The 8,751-nt window shown below is 44.0% G+C and overlaps 1 protein-coding gene across 1 annotated transcript in view; it reads right to left on the bottom strand.

The window, feature by feature from the left end:
• Positions 1-3,523: 3,523 nt before the first annotated feature.
• PDGFA (platelet derived growth factor subunit A) overlaps positions 3,524-8,751 on the bottom strand; it is a 38,431-nt gene continuing 33,203 nt past the window's right edge. The window contains exon 8 of the mRNA XM_059826424.1: positions 3,524-3,571. The gene's annotated coding sequence lies outside the window, so the exon portion shown is untranslated. The remainder of the gene's footprint in view (positions 3,572-8,751) is intronic.

Raw genomic sequence — 8,751 nt, 5'->3', positions numbered from 1 at the left:
TTTAATTACACGGCATGACCAGCCCATCAGAGGCCTAATCCCAGGATCTAATCTTGGAGGCAATGGGCAGCTGACTGTCTGCACTGTTTACTCGGCGGAGTGCCCCTGGGGCTGCGTCGAGGGCGATGAAGCGGATGGGAAGGGAGGACGTGCACCCGCCCAGCACACAGAGCAGGTAGCTGCCCAGGGGATAGCCAGCACCCTGCTCACCCTGCCTGGCCAGGGCACCTCAAGCTCATCGGCCTCTCTGACAGCAATGGCACACGGGTGGCATCGGGCAGACCCCATGGCCCTGGGTCCTCCCCTGGTTAACAAGGGCCTGGGTGGAGGATGCATCTACAGACACCCAGATCTAATTCTTGGGAATACACATGGCTTCAGGCCTTCCCAAGCATCAGGCTTATATAAATACAAACACATAAATATATGATATAAATACAGCCTCTGGCAGCAGTAACAGTCTCGTATGCAGATCTTCAATAGTTCTTCCCATCTGTAGATCTTGCAGGACAAAGACATCGCAGAACTTCAGGGACCGTTCTGAAAAGTTGAAAGATTATCTTTTCCCACTGTTGTCTGCATTCGTCTGGTGCAAAAAACATTTTAATTATGATATAACAGGATCATCCTCACTACTCTGACTATGAAGAACAGGCACCGCTTTTGTGCACACAGAGACATCAGTAAAGTAGAAGCTTTACTTACAGGATGAAATTCCTCCTTCAAAAAGCGCTAGAGATAAACCAAAGGAATATTAATGCAACATCGTGAATACCAAATGCATGAAATTCTGACTCAATAAAAGGCAGACAGCTGGGTATTCTGATAAAAATGGGCCTTTATTTTTTAATTCTTCCTTTCATTACCTGGATTCTGTGTTTGTCAGAGCAACAAAATATAGTTCTTTGATACGCGGCAAATCTGAAAACAATCCTGCAAATAGCACAACACAAAAACTCCCACAAAAAAGGGAAAGCTATAAAATTTGAGAGGCGACGAGGCTTTCAGAAGTGCCAGTTTCCCAGTGCAATGGCTGGAAGGGTGGCCTGGCCTGGCGGCAGTTCAATCATTTTGTAACGAAGGACAAATACTTTCAACATCCTGAGAAAGAGGGCGGGGGGAAGGGGGGCACGGCTCCCTTGCTTTCCCTCCTCCTGCTATTCTTTCTCCTCCCTCCCCCCACCCCTTGGATTTTCAATAGCTCTTTAGTGTTTCCATCAAAGGCTTTTACCATTCATCCTCCCTTCTGGTGCCTGCCTTCCACCTGTCTATCCATCACAGCCCTAACCCAGGTCCTTTTTTTTCCCCCCTTTGCTATTTTTCACGCGGTGGGATTTGTTTATAAGCTTCTGTATTACCTAAGCTTGAGGGGAGGAGGCTGCTGGGAGGAAAGTGAGAAAGCAGGATTAAGGAGTAATAATTCAGCTCCGTTGCATTTCCATCTGAACGGTCATAAAATGTGCAAATCCTGTTCCTGGGAATTCCATGTCAGAGGCCTTCCCTGCCATTGCCCTTCCCGTGCCCCCTCTCTCTCTCCCTCTCACACAAAAACAAGTGTCGGGAAAGATGTTTATAATTCCACGGACACCAAAGCCACGACGTGCGTGCCGTCGGGGAGAAGGCTCCTACCAGCACGTGTGCAGGGCAGACACTTCAGATGTGGCCGTAAACTACAGACAAGGGGGTGGGAGGCAGCAGGGATTGAATCCAGGATGATGACAGGAGTAAGCAGGGAAAGGCTGGTTAATACGACAGCTCCCAACACCACCAGCTATAATTAATTAGCCTGGGTAAACAATAAAAATAATGTAACTTTCCAGGCTTGTTCGCTCTGTAAGAAAATGCTACAGAAATCATATGTGATTTAGACCCCAACAGCTTGAAGAGTTTCTACTATCTGCTTTTTAGCTCATCTACCATCACAAGGCACCAAAATAGACACGGGCCAGCTTTTTACATCCCAGAGATCCACCAACAATCCATCTTTGATCAAACTGCAAGACAGAAGAAGGACCACTGCCATATACAGCTCAATGAAGCTTTGTCACTGATGCAAGCAGAGGTCAACGCAGCTGGATGTGGCCTCTGTGCACCCTTGCTACCTAACAAACACATTCAGAATAGCAAGTAGTGCTAAAAAAGAGAGTGTCCCTTAACCTGTCCCCAACCCCAGTGAGCCCATAAACCTTTTCTTGGTGGAACTTCATGTCATGTCTGGTGAACCTCGCAACAGCTGGCAGCTTTCTTCCACTTACAGACACATCTTGGAGATACTGAGGATCACCCAACAGGTAGCACATGTCAAAATAAGTTCCTTTGATTGATATTTATTTTTTTTAAATAAAATGAGAAGAGATTGAATTGGTTGCCCATCAGCAGCTCAGTTCTTTGTTTGGCAACTTCTTGGACAGTTTGACTATACATATGACAACACAAAATAATTTCACTTGCTTGCAGTAGCAGTTTGCTATAAACTCAGTCCATCAGGGATTTATAGTTCTAGCAGCAGTGGGATATATGAAATGAGAAGCCCTTTCATCCTTAAACTGCTCTGCAGTCTGGTTGAGATGATGAAAGTCATTGTTTCTAAGGCCAGAGGAGAGCAGGAGTTCACTCAGCCAGTTCGCCTGTGCTAGCAGGAGGCGTGCAAATTGGGTCCAAAGACGAGAGGAGGCCCAGAGAAACAGCAGTCCTTGGTTTCGCAGAACAGTCAAAAAGAAATCCATAATGATGTTAGCCTTGCTTTGCAGGCTGGAGAGGAGCAGTATTTCCATCAACTAAATGATCTCATCTTTGGCTTCCCTGAGGGCACTGCAACAGGACAGACTGCGATCCCTCACCAGAGTCATTCTCAGATGTTTGTGTTCCTCCCACCCACCAGCAGCCTCGAACCTGAGCATGGCTTTGGCACAGCAGGTGGTATCCTTAATCCCAAAGAGGGCCAGCCCGGAGCGGAGATTAGCAGAAGAATTTGTTTTCATTAAAATCCAACTTAACATTACCATCCTATCTGATGGTGCGGGTTTAAAATGCGCATGTCCAGCTATTCTAGCAGCTCTGTTTCTGCAGGGAAAAGGGTAGTTCAGCAACCTGCCTCTTCACTTTCTAATGTCTTTCCTTCTTTTAATCAACAAGTAACCAAGACAGACACAGCGAGGAATGTTAAATGTACCTTCTCCTGGAGAATTTTGCCAGCAAGGTCAATAGAATTGGGATTTCGCCTTTATTATGTTTCTTTTGACCGTGGAACGGGTCTGGTTTTCTTCCCAGAGAAATTTTTTTTATGGGCCCGTGGAAAAAAAAAAAACCAAAACAAAACAGAAAGAGACATACAAATAAACACTAATACGTGCAGGAAAAATACAAACCTTAGCACCATGCACTCCCCTCATTATTAGACAAAGGTTGGGAAGGGTTCACAAGTGTAAAATGCTCATGTGAATTATGAGATTACTGCTCAGTTTTCTTTCAAGTCGTGGGCTGGAAACAGATGGTGGCTGTAGCATTTATGACGGCACAACAAGTTACTGCAAGCCTAGCCATCTCTCTCTCTCTCTCCTCAAAAATGCAGCTGCAAGGAAAGTTGTGGAAAATCACATTAATAGTCTCTTCCACCACACAGTTTTCCAGCCCTTCATCCCTGGCCAGCACATGGACAGAGCCATCTTGTATCCCAGTAAGATACTATTCTAATCCCTGTCCTGAATAGTTACCCCTAACTGGCTTATTTAACGGCTAGTTAAAATGTGGGGTTTGTTAGCATCGTAAAAAAGCCTCCAGAAAGGAGGTCCTTAATAACCTTAAGGAGCAGATGCCATGTGACCCCAAGTGCTCCATAAGGGAAACACTCAGAAAGAAGCAATCAGCCTGTTCTTCACTTTTGTATTATTTAAACATTCAGTTCAGGCCAAGCAGGTTGATTTACAGAGAAAGACAGATAAAGAAAGAATTTGCAAAAGCGTCTTTGTGACTTAGGAGTCCAAATCTCACTTTCAAGCGTAAGTAGAAACTTTCACAGAGGCAAACGTCTCTTGATTTTCAGTAAGACAGCCTTCTAGTGACCACAAGTTTAGAAGTATCTGGGTGCCTAAAGATACAAAGAATAACTAACCTGATATGTAAATACCTTGCCTGTATTGAAGAAAAAAATGCTCAAGCTTCACCACTAGTGTGCTTCAGTCCTGATGGAAATGCCTTGCCGCCTACAATTTGTTCAAACATACAGCAAAGCTATCCTTACAATCTGAGTGAAATACAAGAGCTGGCGGGCGGGCGTATTTCCCCCATGGTGGAGAACAGCAAGGTAACCAGCACATGTGCAATACCCTGCACGTGACAGAGGTGCACCCAACGCTGGCTGGTAAACTTGGGGACAGCACATCTGGACTTGAAACCAAGAGCTGAGCCTGGGGCACAGCCCTTCAACTCTCTAGTGACCATCGAGGGGCCTGCTTACACCAGGGAACTCTAAATAGTAGCAAACTGTTACTTGTCATCTATAGGATCTTTGGGTGCTTTACGAATATGAAATATTCCTGTTTCACAACACTTCTGAGAGCATCAACCCACTAACAAGAATTCCAGTAGCTTGGGATTCAGACCCTTGTCCAAAACCAGGATTTTAGGATTACTTCTTCAGTTCAGTTAATTAAGAGTCTGTCAAATATTAATTTTCAAGACAAGCGTCACTGGTAAATCTGAGTATCCATTTTGCTATTCTCACTTTGCTGGTCTCACTACCTGACTGAGAACATCAGCACCAACTTTACCATGTTCATCCTTAGCCATTCAAATGTGTTCCTGCTGTCCTCCCTGCAGCTAGATATGTGCAACGCAGGATTTCTGCCTCCTACGGTGCAGAACAGGCCAACTGAAAACAGGAGACTTTTACCATTCCCTTTATCACGTTCTGCAGCTAGACCAGGAAGTTGCTACAGAAATTCACTAGTGAACACACTTGAAACTTTAAAAAGCCTTTTCCCAGAGGTAGAATCTTTCCGTGTGATATGACCATACACATCCACTGCGTATCTGTTGTAACTGCAAAAGCCCCGAGACCTTTCCTCTAAGATGTAGAAGGTGCCGTATTTTTTTTCTTTTGGAAACCTCATCCTGCAAAATTCATTAGTATCCTATGCAACAATGTCCTTCCTGTAAGTAATGAGCTATAAAGTGTATTAGAAGTTTCCACCTCTGGTTTTATCTTTTCCTGATCTAGCCTGAAAATTCTTTTGAAGTTGCTCAAAGTGTTCTTCATGTATGCTTGTTTTAGGAAATACCAGATCACTATTGGCAAACTTCTCCTTAATTAAGAAAGATAAAGGAATCAAGATGATATGATCTGGTTAATTTCCCACCTTTTCAAGGTACTATTTTAAGATTTTTTTTCACTTGCCTTACAAAAGAAACATGCTGAAGAAAATAAGGAAGGAAGAGACCTTAGAGGCCCAGAGAGGGCAGACATTGCTATGGACTTTCTAGTGGAGCTGAGCTTGCTAGTGGAGAGCCATTGAATAGTTAAAGCTTTCCCTCAATACTATGGAATAGTTTACAGAAAGGCTGCAGAGGCTTCGGAAACTAGCATCACTCCAGGCAATGCGTAAGAGGAAAAGACCAAGCTTACACTGTATTAGCACAGTAGGCTCTTCAGGGCCTCAGCTTAGCAAGCCAACTCAGACCATGCCTAACTTTTAAGCACAAGTAACTTCAAAGAAACATCTCACATGCCTCAAGCTCAGCTTTGCACTGACTCTCTTGCTGAATCACAACTTAGGAGAATGCAAGGAGCTAATGGGAAACACTTGCACTTGCTAACCCCAGCTGCAAGGTCCCAGACACAGCCTAACCATTTTGGATTGGCCAGCAGGCTCTTCACCACAAATGCATACAAGCTGTTAGGCAAGCTCTTCTGAAGCACATGTAAGAGAAATAGATATCCCTGAATAAACAGTGACTATTTGATTTAAAAGCAGCATTTGTGGCCATCAGTGAAGTACACAAGCTAAGTAGGACTCATACATGGTCTGTTACAGAAACCACTCTATCTGTGATAAACCGCTTCTGTCACTTTTGCTGTGGAAACCCATTACAGTCAAGGGAGAATTCAGATCCTGAAGATGTATTTGAGTAGCTTCCCGGCTCCAAGGAGACCTCTGAGCAGCTTATTTTACTGTGGGTGAGTTCGGACCAAGAAAGGTCTTCACTCCCAAGTGTATGAGCACAGAGCCCTGAGTCTGCATAGGAAACTTGCTGCCAGATAGATACCAGCTCTCCTCAACCACATCATGCCGCGTGAGACCCTCCCCTGCATAAGGGACCTGTAGGCCTTGGGGAAACATCAGCCCTCAAGGCAAAGGGGGAAAGGGAGAAAGTGCAGTGCGTGGTGGCAGCCAGGGAGGATGTGTCTTCAGGCAGGACCATTTGAGCACGAGGAGGCTTATCTTGGCTTCCCTGAAGTGCTGCAGCATCTCTCCCTCCTTCTCTGGCCCCACACAGCAGGCACAGCTGGGCAACAGGCTCCAGCAGAACAGGGCCCATAGCAGAAAATCTGGCCTCTTGAAACTTCCCTGGTCTTCAGCTTAAACCAGCATCACCTTTATATAGAAAAGACATGTAAAACCAAAGTGCTAAGGAAAAGGTGAAGCATGGCTGGAGTAAGGAGGACACCCCATCTGAAATGTCAGGCTGTCCCAGCAGTGAACATGGCATGCAACAGGCGCTTGGAAAGTCACCACTGGGAAACACCTACACCAAACAGCAGAAAGCTAACCTGAGGTTCGAGTGTCGCTACCTAGGAAAGGAAGGCAACACTCACGGCAACATCCCTGGGTCAGAATTAGCCTCTCTGGAGAAGACAGACTGAGGGGGTTTGAAGCCAACTGAAGTCTATTGAGTCTTGTAAAAATGAGTTAAAATTGGATGCCCAAATCCCTTAGACTGCTGAAACAAATCACAGCCAGGGATGTTCAGCAATTCTGGAGGGCTCTTGATAATTCACTGAGGTCTACAAGTTTAAGTTCATCCCCAAAGAGAGCTGAGGCCGCTCAGCACTTCACCCACAGGCCCTCTGTGAACACTCTTCTTTCTTGTGGTCAAACAGGGGATATCTTTAATTTATGTCTTGCTTCTCCCCTTGTGAGCAAACAAAACCATTTCTATGAGTAATTCTACCCGCTAATTGCCAAGGAAAAGTCTGGTAACAAATGCTTTGCATTTTTGACAGGTCAGAGGCTTTCCTAAACAAAGTTCCTGGTTTATGTTTTCTAACAGCACATGTTCACATCCGGGGACCTCGGCAAATTCCAGTGTGGAGGAGTCTCTGTGGGAAATTGCTTTTCCAGATTTTCTTAACTGCTCCAGGAAATGAGTCTATTTTTACAACACCACTAAACAGCAAAATATGAAACCATTATCTGCCTCGTGTCAAGAGTTTCGGGTCAATTCTCAGGTAACTGTCATCTCCAGTGAAGTCAATGGAGTTGTATCTATTTATGCAAGTCAGTGATTTGGCCAATTATGTAATTGGTTGATCAGTTACTGGAACATGGAGCTACCATTGGCCTAAGGAGTGTCCCATTTTCATACGTCTCAAAGTTCATCCAAGCCCTGATGTATCGATAAGTGAAGTATTCAAGTATTATGGTCTGTAAAGATGATCATTAACTGCTGAAAGATTTAAGCATGAGCATTTTCTATGAACAACTACTTTATCACTGAATGATCATTATATGTAGTATACTTCCTGGATTCTTTTTACACCTGCCAAGTAAACCAGGGTGGGATTTTCAGAAGTGTTTAAAATGTTTTTCTTCTACTTATTTGTGATTGCTTTCAGGAATCAAGATGTTTTCAAAATCCCCAGGGGATTTCAAGCGCTATGGGCTCTACTGCATCTCTGGGTGCTTCTGGTTTTTTGCATACCTGATCTTAATAGATACTCTCAATTGCAAAGATGGACAGTAAAACCAGTCGCCTTCATTACGCAAGATCAAAGATAGTATGTAGAGGCCAAAATACCAGGTCTGATCTTGGGAAGATGAGTGTGCAACACCTGTTACAAACTTGGCTCCTTATTTCCCTGTTTGAGGGACTACTCCAGCCTTCATATGTGGATTTCTTTTCTGTTGAAGCACACAAGTCAGCCTTTCTGTGTGTATTTTTATCTAAGATCCTGGAAGCCATTTGGTATGCACAAGTATCAGTCTAAAAAGGAATTTTTATATGCTAAAAACTCAAACCAAGTCAGATTTGATGGCCTGCTAATAAGTCAAATAAAATAATGATTGGATTCCCCTCTAGAGGAGGAAGTTAACAGTGGAAGAAAGTGACACTGAGACCTTCAGTGACAGAAATCCTATCACCAGGATGTTGCCAGAATTTCATCTATTGATTATGAACAAAACTAGGAGTTAGCACTTCCTTAGTTTCAGGTTGGGAACTACATATTCTTGACTTTACACCTAACTGAAAAGCTCACCAAACATCACTCAAGAGACTAGCACAAAGAAAACAAACTTACAGACAATATCTAAGGAAAACAGTACCTAACCTATGACTTGTTCTTTGATTTACAACTGTGATTGCAGGCCCCACCTCACAGTCATATGCCATGATAATAGGTAGCAGTTCAACAAGAACCAGCCATAACTTTTTACATGTTGTAGTGATTCTGAGCTAATTCAGCACGTAATTTGGCCTGATGCAGTAAGTAACTAGAATGACTAAAGGGACAGGTAACATTCCACAACTGAA

The sequence above is a fragment of the Gavia stellata genome, chromosome 18 (genome assembly GCF_030936135.1).
Source record: "Gavia stellata isolate bGavSte3 chromosome 18, bGavSte3.hap2, whole genome shotgun sequence".
Classification (NCBI taxonomy): domain Eukaryota; kingdom Metazoa; phylum Chordata; class Aves; order Gaviiformes; family Gaviidae; genus Gavia; species Gavia stellata.
The sequence above is the reverse complement of the archived record's forward strand: the minus strand, read 5'-3'. Positions and strand labels throughout refer to the sequence as shown.